The sequence below is a fragment of the Pipistrellus hanaki genome (assembly GCF_964339955.1).
Source record: "Pipistrellus hanaki genome assembly, chromosome: 5".
Classification (NCBI taxonomy): Eukaryota; Metazoa; Chordata; class Mammalia; order Chiroptera; family Vespertilionidae; genus Pipistrellus; species Pipistrellus hanaki.
Window position 1 is genome coordinate 100,372,031 of NC_140507.1, and position 13,755 is coordinate 100,385,785.

Here is a 13,755-nt window from a genome sequence, read left to right on the forward strand (position 1 = left end):
CGCCTCCAGGGCTGCCCTGGGAGTGAGGGACCCACCGAGGCACTGAGGACGGCGTTTTCGGAAGAGGCTTGGGGGCGAAGGCCGGTTTCTCTGAGGCACGTCCAGCAGCGGAGGGGGCGCCCGGGGGTCAGCGTCCCCGGAGCACCTGCTCGGAGGCCAGGCCAGCGGCAAGTGGGAGCCGCAGAGGCACCGGGTCAGTGAGGGACCTGAGCCGGCCTTGGGCAGGGAGCCGGGAGCAGAGGGTGGGGACAGCAGCCAAGGCCTGGGACTGGGACGGCAGCCAATCAGGGCCTCCGCTGAGCGGCCGGGGACAGGCCGGTGAAGGTCGGCCAGTAAAATGCTCTGAGGAGTGACTCAGTCCTGGTCAGCACTGAAATATGTGGCAGCCAGCTTCCCCCAAGGAAAGGAAATGACTCTCTATATGTGAGACAATTCACTGCTTATGCCCACTGACACGTCATCTCCGAGTTAAATAGTTTTAAGGCCATCCCTTCAACATCACTCATTAACTCATTTACTTGCCAAGTATTTATTGAATACCCTTTAGTTCTTTATAAAAGTACTCAATTTTCTACTGACCGCCAGGGCAGAGTACCAATAGCTAGAGTATTGGCAGTATCGGCAGGACTGTACTCAGAAGTTAGTGCCTTTTGTATCAAAGAATGCCCTTGTTTACAATCCAAGCCGATTCCTTAACAAAACACCCCCTCCTGACTGTCTCCAGCAGAGGGGAGCGTTGACCCTGCGGAGTTCCGAGAGAAAGAGGTTCCCGGGCACAGAGGCCGGTCTAAACCGGAGAAGCCAGAGAGCAGAGACTGCTGCCGGTTGTAAGAAGGGCTGATTTTGGACAGAGGCTCGGGTGCACACACAGAGTCAGGCGTGCTGAGGGACGGTGCGCCTGCAGCCTGGGTGGTTTGTTAACCGGTGTCACCCCGATACATCCCATAAGAAGTAGAAAGTCCAACATTTATTCTGCGTGCAAACCAGGTTTTGCAGGTTGTAGGCAGATGGAAAGAGTTTTTTTTTTTTAATGTATTTTTTATTGATGTCAGAGAGGAAGGGAGAGGGAGAGAGAAACATCAGTGATGTGAGAGAATCATGGATCGGCTGCCTCCTGCACGCCCCACACTGGGGATCGAGCCTGCAACCTGGGCACATGCCTGACCAAGAATTGAACTATGACCTCCTGGTTCCTAGGTCGATGCTCAGCCACTGAGCCACGCCAGGCAGCGGCAGAGATCTGTGAGGGAAGTGCTTGCATCCATGGCTAAGGTGCCCACAGTGTGTCCTGCAGGGACTGCGGTGGGCGGGGGAATGAGACTGAGGGCAGGGTTTGTAAGGAAGTGGAGAGGCACGCCATCCGGGAAGGAGGTGTTGAACGGATGGAGAGTCGGTGGAGAGAACCACTAAGGACCCCGCGGGGCTGCGGTCTGAGAGGCCGGGAAGGAGCCTTCTAGCACCTCGGCTGCCTGGACAGACAGGAGCATTTTCTTAGAAGCAGTGACACGCTGCCATGTCCAGAATTCTCACGGCCACTGGGAGAGGCCGGGCGCAATGTCACCCTCCGGGCAGAAGGGTCATGGGTGGGCCCTGGCCCAGCACGTGTGTGTGTGTGTGTGTGTGTGTGTGTGTGTGTGTGTGGTAACTGCCTACTCAAAGGTCTCCTCCTATGTAGATACAAGGAGGGCCCTCACCACTCACCCCGTGTTCTCCAGGCCCAGGGAGGAGGGTTGGAACCCTGCCCGCCACCTATTGCACGTGTGATTTGGGGGGTCCCTCAGTTTTCACTTGACTGAAGTGGGGGGGACAATGGCATCATTGCCCAGGAGCTGGGGGAATTAGTGGATACATGGAGAGTGCCTAACATGGAGCACGGCACAGTGTCCTGTGAGCTACTCAGGTGGCTGCATGCAGTTGGGTGAGCGTTACATACTTAAACATATGGAATAACTGCACCAGCAAACACATGCCAATGCCTTTACATTTTTTAAAATATTTTTATTGTTGATAGTATTACAAATGTCTCCCATTCCAACCTCCTCCCTTACCCCCTCCTCCTTCCTCCAAGCTCCTACTCCCCCCCCTTCCCCCCCCCCCTCCCCGTCTTCCCCACCCTGTGGCCCAGGTCCATGGGCAGTGCCTATACTATATAATAAAAGCCTTGCCCGATGCCCTCATGCGAAGCCCTAGCACAGTGGTTGGCAAACTGCGGCTCGTGAGCCACATGTGGCTCTTTGGCCCCTTGAGTGTGGCTCTTCCACAAAATACCACATGTGGGCGCTCACGTACAGGGCGATTGAAACTTCACGGCCCGTGCGCAGAAGTAGATTTTCAGCTCTCAAAAGAAATTTCAATCATTGTACTATTGATATTTGGCTCTGTTGACTGAGTTTGCCAACCACTGCCCTAGCACAATGTTGTCACAAGATGGCCGCCACAAGATAGCCACACGCACAGCGGAGGTGGGGCCCAGTGGCTGCTCTGCGTGGTGAGGCCTGGGAGTCCTGCAGCTCTGTGCAGCACGGAGGAGGTTGGTCCAGGAGCCTCACACAGAGTGACGGGTCACGGCAGGAGGCAGTTGTGGGCACTCAGGCTGGCAGGGGAGCAGTTAAGGGGTGATCAGGCTGGCAGGCAGATGAGCAGTTAAGAGCCAGCCGTCCCGGATTGTGAGAGGGATGTCTGACTAAACCAGCAGTCTTATGTCCCAGGAGGAGTTCCAGGGAGGAGAGGGTGTAGGCCCGGTCAAGGGGCCCTCCTCCCCACCCTCCTCACATGCATGCATTTAGTACACCAGGCCTCTAGTAAGTATATAGGTTCTGTGGTTTATCTCTTCTTGTCCCTCAGCCCCACGTTAAGGTATGGCAGTCTGGTCTGTGCCTCCCTGCTTCGGGTCTTATTTTGTTGGTCAATTCATTCTATTCATTAGATTCCACATATGAGTGAGGTCATGTGATACTTGTCTTTCTCTGACTGGCTTATTTCACTCAGCACAGTGCTCTCCAGGCCCCTCCATGCTGTCCCAAAGGGTAAGAGATCCTTCTTTTTACAGCTGCATAGTACTCCATGGTGTAGATGTACCACAGCTTCTTATCCACTCGTCTGCTGGTGGGCCATGGGCTGTTTCCAGATCTCAGCAACTTGTGCTGCTAAGAACATAGGGGTGCATATATCCTTTTTGGTGGGTGTTTCCAGTTTCTTAGTATATATTCCTAGAAGTGGGGTCACTGGGTCAAATGGCAGTTCCATTTTTAATTTTTGAGGAAACCCCATACTGTTCTCCACGGTGGCTGCACCAAACTGCTTTGTATATCTCTGACCATCACACTCTTGTATACATACGCACTTACGCATGTAGCAGAAGTGTTGACAGTGTGTGTAGACATGGAAGGGCTGGCAGTGGAGTGGCCGTGTTAGTGGCAGCGCCCCTGAGGAGGACGTGTCTGCGTGCACTGCGTGGAGGGTGTGCGGAGGAGGCAGCACGGGAATCCGCCAGCATACAGGCCGCCCTATGCTGTGCCCCTCCTCCGCGGCTGCCAGCAGGCGGCGCCACACCCGGCACCGCAGCAGCGGCCGCCGGCAGGCCTCGGCGGGGACGGCCTCGTCCATGCAGCGGCGTTTTCAGGGTCCTGGGTTTGGTGCCATTGCCCTCGCTCAGCGCCGACTCCTCTCCTGCTCACGCTGCCCCGCGACCTGCAGCCACGGACGGCTAACTCAGGTCTGTTTCACCCGGAACATCACTCAGGCCCGGTGTGTGTGTTTGCCGTTAATGTGGGAGAGAGGGTTTGAGCCGCGTCTTACTCAGGGATTGTGGTGATGAAAGGCCGATTCAAACCCGGGCCCAGCCGCCCTGCGAGGCGGGAGCTCAGCGCCCCACGGCCGTGGACCCGCGTCCTCTCTGACGGTGCCTCTGGTGGTGCCGGCACACAGGCAGCCTGCTTCCACGTCCCCTTGTCTGCCGGGCCCACCCCTCCCACCTGAGGCAGCGTGCTGAGCGGGTGAGGCCTCCGCCCGGGGGCCGTGCCCGCTCCCTGCCGTCCAGGGTCCGGGGGTCCATCCGGGGCTGTGTCTGTCCGGAACCTCCTCCCCCCGTGAAGCTCAGGGAGTGAGAACAGTTAACGCCTGCCAATTACCCGTAACTAAAGCAGTAACAGGGGGCCTCTGCTCATGAGACCATGGACACGCTGTGGACACACTGTGGAATGCCATGGACACGCCATGGACATGCTGTGGACAAGTCATGGACACACCGTGGACACGATGTGGACATGCCATGGACACCCTGTGGACATGCCTCTTCATGAATACTCAGGGCCTGATGGTTCTGTTTGAAAGGTAGTCACTGAGTTAACGTGCCTTTATGCCGTTAATCTGAGTATATGAGGAGCACCTTGGGTTACACCCTTCGTTTATCGCACTGGCCCGGGAGGGGAGCTCGGGCCCGGGAGGGGCGCTCGGGCCTGGGAGGGGAGCTCGGGCCCGGGGGAGGGGCGCTCGGGCCCGGGGGAGGGGCGCTCGGGCCCGGGGGAGGGGCGCTCGGGCCTGGGAGGGGAGCTCGGGCCCGGGGGAGGGGCGCTCGGGCCCGGGGGAGGGGCGCTCGGGCCCGGGGGAGGGGCGCTCGGGCCTGGGAGGGGAGCTCGGGCCCGGGGGAGGGGCGCTCGGGCCCGGGAGGGGAGCTCGGGCGCGGGAGGGGAGCTTGGGCCCGGGAGGGCACACGGGCCCCGGAGGGGCGCTCGGGCCCGGGAGGGGCGCTCGGGCCCGGGAGCGGTGCTCGGGCTTTTCGGGCGACACCCTCTCTGTACCTGCAGCTGCTGAGGTGCCTTTCACTCACTGGAAACCCCCGGGCGGAGGTTGGGGTGCCGAGCTCTGACCCTGTGTGCAGGGCGGTGAGTGCTCAGTGCTGCGAGGGCAGATGTCCTTCAGATTGGGGGTTATCCATCAGGTTGGGGTGCCGTGCTCTGACCCTGTGTGAAGGCGGGTGTGAGTGCTTGTACCACCCCGTCTGCTTGTGCTGCGAGGTCGGTGACCCATCAGGAACCCCGTGAGTAGGCGCGTCCGCGGGATGTGGGGAGAGCGGGCCCCGGGCCCAGGGAGCTGTGCCGGCGACGGGGACATGCTCCCGGGCTCCCCTGCAGCCAGGCCAGCTGCTGCTCACAGATGGTCAGACGGACAGCCGGGACTGCTCCTCAGCCGGGGCCTAGCTCCGGAGGTCACCATCGTCATGCTGAGCGTGGTGTGGGGATTTCAGTCCTGAGAGGCAGGCCGGACTCTCCCCTGGCTGGTGAGCTCACTGCCACGCCCAGCTCCGCTGGGAACACGCGGAGTGAGAGCGGACACGCACGGGGCCTGGGCTTCCGTGCTGCTTCCCGGGTCGAAGCTGGGTTACGCGCTGTCTGTGAGCCGGCGGACGGACAGCGCTGGAGGCTGTGCCAGCCTGAGGGAGGAATCTCCCATCACAGACGTGTGCAGAAAGCAGGCCACAGTCAGGCCGCCTGACACCCACGCTGATTTTGCCTGTGTGTGTGCCAAAAAGTACTTCTTCCTCCTTAGAGAAAAGAAATGGGATGAGAGAGAGAAAAGAGCATCGAGAAAAACCTGTGATGGTGGGAGTGTGAGCAGGAGGCCTGGAGGGAGGGGCCTGGAGGGAGGAGCCTGCAGGGAGGGAGGGGCTTGGAAGGAGGGCGGAGCCTAGAGGGAGGGAGGGCCTGGAAGGAGGGCGGGGCCTGGAGGGCGGAGCCTAGAGGGAGGGCGGGGCCTGGAGGGGGCCCTGTGGGGAAAGCTCAGGTCCCTGAGAGAGCTGAGTCTGAGTAACAGAGCTCCCCAGGCACCATGGCTACAGTGCGGACCCCAGGACGCATTTGTGGTGATTAATCGAGTTTCGTCTGTTACACTTGAATGGCAGGCTCATGATGGAAAAAGAGGAAAGCACAGTTAGAAACTGTCCCTCCCCAAAGTGTTGCCATGGAAACCACACTCCACCTTTTTTCTAAATATATATATTTTTATTATTGATTTAAGAGAGGAAGTGAGAGGGGGAGAGAGATGGAAACATTAATGATGAGAGAGACACACTGATGGGCTGCCTCCTGCACACCCCACACCGGGCATCAAGCCTGCAACCTGGCAGCCTTGGCTGGGAATCTAACAACCACCTCCTGGTTCATGGGTCAAGGCTCAACCACTGAGCCACCCTGGCTGGGCCGCACTCCACTTTTCAGCCAGAAGGAGTGCTGTGTGCTTGGCCGTTTCGGGTGAAGGTGTGCTCTTGCTTCCCAGACAGTGCATTCCAGTTCCCTACCTTGCTTGCTGCAGGAGCCTTAGCAGGGACTCAGGGCCCTTTGTGCCAGGACAAAGACTCCTAAATTCTTTGCATCCGTTTAGATATGAACTACCAGAATATGAGGATCCCAGGTGCCCCATGTCCTCGCCATCTTTTGGACCGAGAGTCCAGGCACAGAAGTGCATTTTTAAAATATATTTTTATTGATATGACCCGCACTGGGGATCCAGCCTGAAACCAAGGAACATGCCCTTGACTGGAATCAAACCCAGGACCCTTTAGTCCAAGGGGCAATGCTCTATCCACTGAGCCAAACCAGCTAGGGCAACATGTTCCTTTAAGCATTTTCTATAGTTTGTGGAACTGACCACACCTGACTTATCTTTATCTCACATGCACCTCATAATTGCGCAAACAGTGGATGTTTGTCAGACAAACATGGAGGCTATATTTTGCTGCACACAGTAGGTTCCCATGGTCCTGTGGTCCCAGGAATAATTGCTTTTATTTAATATTAGAGGCCCGGTACATGAAAATCCATGCACTGGAGGGGCGTTCCTCAGCCCGGCCTGCCCCCTCTCACAGTCGGGAGCCCTCAGGGGCAGGAGGCGACCCAGTGATCAGGGGAAGTTGACACCCCCATCACTCCTCTGCTGCTGCCACTGCCGGCAGTACAAGCCTCGGCCAGCCCTGGTTACCTGAGCCTCGGGCGGCCCTGGGTGGCTGGGCAGCCGCCATCCGAGGCTTGCCTGCACCTTGGCCAGTCCTGCCTGCCTGAGCCTCAGTCAGTGGGGGGTGTAGGAGGACCCTAGGCCCCCAGTGGGGCTGAGGGGACTGGGTGCCACGATCTTGTCGCTGTGGGCACTGCCATCTTGCGAGGGTGTGATGGTCAATTAGCATATTCCCTCTTTATTATATAGGATGATGCGTCTGCTATGGGCGCACCTGCCCCAGAAGTAGGCTGAAGGCCTGGCCGCAGGATGCAGTGGTCATGGTTCCATTTCTGATTGGAGCACATGCCCAGATGGTGGGCTCCATCCAAAGGGGGGGCGGGGTGTACAGAAGGTAGCTGATCAGTGATTCTCTCTCAGCATTGATGTTTCTCTCTCTCCCTCTCTCTCTCACCCTTGAGCTCTGAAATCAATAAAAAAAACTTTAAAAAGGAAGTAGCCTGAAGAGCTTGATTTAAGATGCTCTCATCCTGCCACCAGGAACGTGGGCCCAATACGGAGGCGATCTGATCTGGATTGTTAGGTGCTTCTCTCACACCGGTAACCTGCCTGCCCTCGCTGCTCTCCGAGAACACACTGCAGAGCATTTCCCACAATCCCACTGGGTGTGCAGACGCCAGGCTTTCGCTGGAAGGAGAGCAAAGGCTGGAGCGATTGCTGGGGTCTTCCTGGCCTTCCCTGGCCTGGGGCGTGGGCACGGCAGTCTCATCCCACACACACCTCCCCTGCTGGGCGGAGATGGACACCCCGCCTCCATCCGGACCGTCTGCCTGCGGTGGGGACACATCCACCCGGAGCACGGAGGAGCCCGCGCCGCGGGACTGGCCCGGGCCCGGGTTCCGGCCTCTAACCGGCTGGACCTCCCTGGGAGCTCCTCTCTTGAAAGCCCAGTGAGGCGCCTCCTCCTGAGGAGCATGGGCCGCAGGGAGCTGCTCCCGCTGGGGACACTCCCTCGGTTCCTAGTGCTCCTGGGACAGCGGCTGCCGGAGCCCTGACCCTATGCAGCTGCTGCTGAGGCCAGGCCAGCAGTTTGGAACAGACTCTCAGCCTGTGACTCACAGGTGAGCATCGACCTGTGAGCCAGGAGCTCAGGGTCAGATTCCTGGTCAGGGGACGTGCCGGGGTTGCAGGCTCCACCCCCAGTGGGGTGTGCAGAAGGTGGCTGATCCCCTTCCTCGTCCCTCTTCCCCTCCACTTCCCCCTCCCCCTCCCTCTCCCCCTCTCCTCCACTCCCCCATTCCCTCCCTTTCCCCTTCCCCTCCCTCTTCCTCTTCCCCTTCCCCTCCCCCTCTCCCCCTCCCTCTCCTTCCCCCTCTCCCTTCCCTCTCCCCCTTCCCCTCTCCCTCTCCTTCTCCTTCCCTCTCTCTCTCCCTCTCCCTCCCTCTCTCTCTCCCTCTCCCTCATGCCTCTCCCTCTCCCTCTATCTCTCCCGCTACCTCTCCCTCTCCCTCTCTCTGTTCCTCCCTCCCCGTCTCCCTTCCTCTCTGAAATCAATAACATGTATTTAAAATTCACCAACCCCGGTGTCCGGCCCCCACATGTGATCACCACCCACTCCGTAGGGAGTTCCCGAACCCGGCGGGAGTCGGTGAGGGAGTCGGCACCTGCAGAAGCAGATGGCGTCTCCAGCCACAACGTGGAGGTGCTGTTCGTGTTTAAAAAGTGATTTGGATGTTTAGAACTATTGTATTGTGATATGGTTTATCTTGATGGCCAAGTGTCTGCCTTCTCCCCCCTCTGCACCCCGAACCCCAGCGAGCACGGGGCACAGCGAGGGGCGCTCCAGAGACGCATCCTCCGCGGGTCCCGGCCTCGTCCTCGGCGTGCTCCCCCAGCGGTGTGCACGGGGAGGACGGGCAGAGAACGCTGGGCTGCGTACAAAGCCACGCGTACCACATCACCGTTAGATCGCACTGGGAGTGTTTGAAGTATTCCTTTCAAAACACGCGGTGTGACAAGCACAAAGCCGAGCTCGGGGCCCGACCACGGCATCAGGAAGACTCTGGCTGGAGCCGCCTCTGCAGACGGACAGGGAACGTGCCAGAGCCCACAGGCCCCGGCCCTGACTCAGGCCGGCGTCGCGGAGAGTGGTGTCTGAGATGCTGGCTGATGCTCATCGTCAGCAGGGGGTGCGGGGAGGGAGGGAGGCTGAACTGCAGCTCATCATAAGGACGGATCTGCCGTCCAGGTCACCCTGAGAGCCGGCGCTGGTCCGGGCAGCTGGGCACCACGGCTTTCTGTGTCCGGGAAGGACGCACCGGGAGGGACCCTCCTGGGTCAGGGCTCCTCACCGGGAGCCACACGCAGCTCCGCTTCGGATCCAGACACAGGCCCTTGGTCCTTGGTTCCGGTGGCCTGAGGGCGGGAGCCGCAGGGGCTCCTTATCCCCAATGCCCCCACCCGCCCCGCCCAGGCCTGGCCGTCTCCCAGCACCCACCGCCCTCCCCTGCTTCCGGCCACCTGGGCTCCTCCTCCTGCTGCCTGCTGCTCATTCACCGTCTCCAGCTTCCTGTCTGAGCGCAGTGTCCAGTGTGCTCACCTCCAGGGGTGACACCAGAATGCCCCCCACAGGGCTTTTATTAAAATGAACCCTAGCCCAACCAGCGCGGCTCAGTAGTTGAGCTTCAACCTATGAGCCAGGAGATCGTGATTCAATTCCCGGCCAGGACACAGGTCTGGGTTGTGGGCTTCATTCCCAGTGTGGGGTGTGCAGGAGGCAGCCCGTCCATGATTCTCACATCATTGATGTTTCTCTCTCTCTCTCTCTCCCTCTTCCTTCATCTCTCTGACATCAATAAAATATATTTTTAAAAAATGAAATGGCCCTAACTGGTGTGGCTCAGTGGATAGAGCGTTGGCCTGCGGACTGAAAGGTCCCAGGTTCGATTCCGGACAAGGGCATGTATCTTGGTTGTAGGCACATTCCCAGTAGAAGGTGTGGGGGAGGCAGCTGTTTGATGTTTCTCTTTTATTGATGTTTCTAACTCTCTATCCCTCTCCCTTCCTCTCTGTAAAAATTCAATAAAATATATCTACACTAATAAAAGAGAAAAATGCTAATTGACCATACCTTCAATACGCCCACAGCCAATCAGAGTGAGTATGCAAATTAACCAACAAACAAGGCGGTTAATTTGCATACGTGGAGGGAAGGAGGAATGAAGACTGAAGACAGCATAGAAGGAAGACGGAGGAAAAGCGGAAAGCAAGGTGGCTGCAGAGGGAAAGCGAGAGCAGGGCGGGCTGGGTGGGCGGGGCTGGAGGCGGCCGCTTGCAGGAATCTTCCTGAATCGGGCTCCTTGTTTAAAATAAAAGGACCCCTGACCATGTGGGAGGCCCTGACCCCTGCTCCAGAGCACCTGCGTCTCTGAAGGCGTGCCCTGCATTCCGGGGGGTGGGACTTAAAGGGGGTTCCGCTGAGCTGTCTGTGCTTCTCCCGTTCGGCTGCCCACCGGAGGAGAACGGGAAGGTCGCAGGAGGGCCCGGCCTCGGGCAGTGATCTTACATGGTGACGAGGACAGGGGCCTACACCACACGTGCTGGTGACTGTGGCTTGTTTAGTGACATGGAAGCAGGTAAGTCGTTAGTTACATGTCAGATTTCAAACCTAAGCACCTCTCTCCCAGGAACCGCCTGCGTGTTCTCCATGTGGAGTGTCATGGGACGTGGGTAGATTTCCAGTTTCCATGGCGATGTCTGGGCTTGCTCTTTTTTTAAATATATATTTTATTGCTTTTTTACTGAGAGGAAGGGAGAGGGAGAGAGAGTTAGAAACATCGATGAGAGAGAAACATTGGTCAGCTGCCTCCTGCACACGTCCTACTGGGGATGTGCCCGCAACCAAGGTCCATGCCCTTGACCGGAATCGAACCTGACCTTGAGTCTGCAGGCTGATGCTCTATCCACTGAGCCACACCGGTGAGGGCTGGGCTTGTTTTGGCTGCAGCCTCTTTACAAGTGCTCTCATAGCATTTCCTAATTTCTGGTGTTGGTCGCTGGTCAGAACGCTTGCTCCGGACACAGGGACAGTTTGGGGGGCCCCGGGGCGAGGCTCTCGGGGCTGGCCTGGCCTTCGTGTCCAGCGAGGGGCTCTGAGTCCCGGCTCCGGCAGGGCTCTTGGATGTGAACCTGGAGGAGGAGATGGGACAGAACTCAGTGGCTTGCACTAGCCTTGAGCCTTTGTGTGCAGCCTGCGCGAGGCAGATGGAAGCCAGATTCCCATGGGGCCCTGGCTGGAGGCTTTGGGGGTGACAGCCACCTGTGAGGGGGTCCTGGCCCAGACCCTGGCCCCTCCCCTCAGTCCTCCCCACACCGCGCCCCCGTGCCTCTCACAGGAGCACTTCCCCAAACACCCACTGCCCTTCCCATCCTGGCAAACACTGCCCCCCAGGCCCTGCTTCTCCGGGTCAAGTGCGGAGGCCGCAGAGGCTGCGCTGGGAGCGCCCCCCCCCTCGCCCCCAGGAAGAGCGGGGACTGGGGACACGTCTGCGGGGAGAGCGGGCTCGGGCTGCGGGGGACGCTCAGGGACCTGGCAGGCAGGGAGGCCCCCTGGCAGAGGAAGGAGCATCCCCCTGTCCTGTCCGAGGCCTGAGGCGGGGAGGGCGGTGCCTGCTGGCCGCGGGGCAGCTGCCCTGAAACACTGCCTAAGGCGAGAAGCCAACTGGCAGGAGGGGGCGGTTTGGCACCGGCTGCTCCGCCCCCGGCACTGGGGTGAGGGAGAGGGTCTCAGTGGCAGCTCTTCCTGAGCTCAGTGTGTACGCGGGCTTCTTGTCCTCGCCCCCCCCCCCTTCTCTCCGCGGCAGGGAAGCGATGCCCCCTGCTGGAGGTCGGCTCACACTGCCAGAGGCCAGGGCCCAGCCTGTCTGTGGGGTCCGGGGGCGGGGCAGCCTCAGGGGAGGGTGGGGTTACCATGGGGGAACAAAGGGGGTGACCCCAGGGAAGGGAGGGGCCTCACTCCCCGCCGTGGGGAGCAGGGGCGTGGGGCTCGGGCAGAGGCCAGGGAGGCGGAGAGGGAGCCGCCGGGAAGCACAGGGCGGTGGGAGCGGACGCTAACAGACTTCCCTGAGTTCACCCTGAATTCTAACAACGCCAGTGCGGCTGCCCCCAGGCCACGTGGGCCAAGCGGTGCTCGCTGTGACCTTCCCGCACCTGTTCCCGGACAGGTCACAGCTGGCTCTGACCCCGAGGAGCCTGCGCTGGACAGGTCACAGCTGGCTCTGACCCCGAGGAGCCTGCGCTGGACAGGTCACAGCTGGCTCTGACCCCGAGGAGCCTGCGCTGGACAGGTCACAGCTGGCTCTGACCCCGAGGAGCCTGCGCTGGACAGGTCACAGCTGGCTCTGACCCCGAGGAGCCTGTGCTGTCAGCGGACGAGGCTGAATGTGAAGATGTCTAAGACGCTCTCTGCTGACATGCTGCTGAGGATGCTGTGAACTTGGGCCGCCACGTGGGGGCGCTGCCAGGGAGCCTGGGGTGGGAGGGCGAGGCGGGCCCCGTTCGGAGATCATGTGGCCCCAGGGTGAGGCCGCAGCTGCCTGGACAGCGCCGCTGAGCACAGAGCCAGCAGCGGGTTCCCGCGGGTCCCGTCCCCTGTCCGTGGGGTCACGGGGAGCCTGCTGCTGGGATGGGTGCGGCCTCGGCTGCAGGCTCACGTCCCCGTGAACTGGCTCCCATTGGGAGACCCACAGCGTGAGGCTGGAGGCGGCATCACCCAGGCGGGAAAGAGCGGGAACCCAGCCAAGGACGAGGAGGCCCAGTCACAGCCCGCTCTCTGGGAATCGGGGCGGGGGGCACTTCCAGATCTGAATTCTTTTTGGTATGACCTGAAGGAGCAGTAACTTTACGTTGTTTTTCCTGTAAAGCCTTCCTAAGGAAAAGAGGGTCTAACTCGTGGTGTCTTCCTGTGCCCGGCGCTGTGTCCGCGTGGTCTGGGGCAGTGCCTGAGCGGCACGGCCAGGCCACTCCGCACCCCTGACCGCGGGCACACGTGGAGACAGCAGACTCTGCGGTCACGTCTGTTCACACGTTTCTGGGACAACACGGGAACTGCCCGTCTTGTCCGGGGTATCACGGCCGTGACTCCGGGGTGTGGCTGAGAGGCTGAGGACAGGATTCCATGATGCTCCTCGGAGCTCATCCCCGGGGGGTCTCGGGTTGGGTTCTGACCCCCCCTCCATGGGTGTGGGACACATGACAGCCTTCTTCCCACACCAGGCATGATGGGAAATGCAGGTTTCACTGCCAGGTGAAAAAAGAAGTCCCATGATGTTCATTTAACCGAACTTTCAGCAGCCCTTTCCTCCAGGAAATGGGATTCCCCAGCTCTGTGCACCCCCAACAGGCCCCCCTCTCCTGCTTCCACCGGCAGTGTCCACGAGCCCACAGACCACTGTCTCAGGAAAAGGCTGTAAGAGGTCTCCTGGGAGATGCTGTATGCCACTATCCCCCAATCTTAGTGCAACCTTTTCTTTCTTTAAAAAAATACACACACACACACACACACACACACATCATATATATATATATATATATATATATATATATATATATATATATATATATTCTATATAATAAAAGCTTAATATGCTAAGTGCCTGGTTGTCCAGTCATCCATTCAACTAATCAAAGTGTAATATGCTAATGACATGCTAAAGCCACTCAACCACTTGCTATGATGTGCACTGACCAGCAGGGGGCATACACTCCAACTAGTAGGTTAGCTTGCTGCTGGGGTCTGGCCTATCAGGA

General features: G+C 59.2%; 1 long non-coding RNA gene across 1 annotated transcript in view; it reads left to right on the top strand.

Moving 5' to 3' along the window:
- Positions 1 to 13,755, top strand: part of LOC311622356 — a 385,135-nt gene that overhangs the window by 152,053 nt on the left and 219,327 nt on the right. Inside the window, exon 2 of the long non-coding RNA XR_014794981.1 lies at positions 8,101 to 8,155. This is a non-coding gene — a long non-coding RNA (uncharacterized lncRNA). The remainder of the gene's footprint in view (positions 1 to 8,100; positions 8,156 to 13,755) is intronic.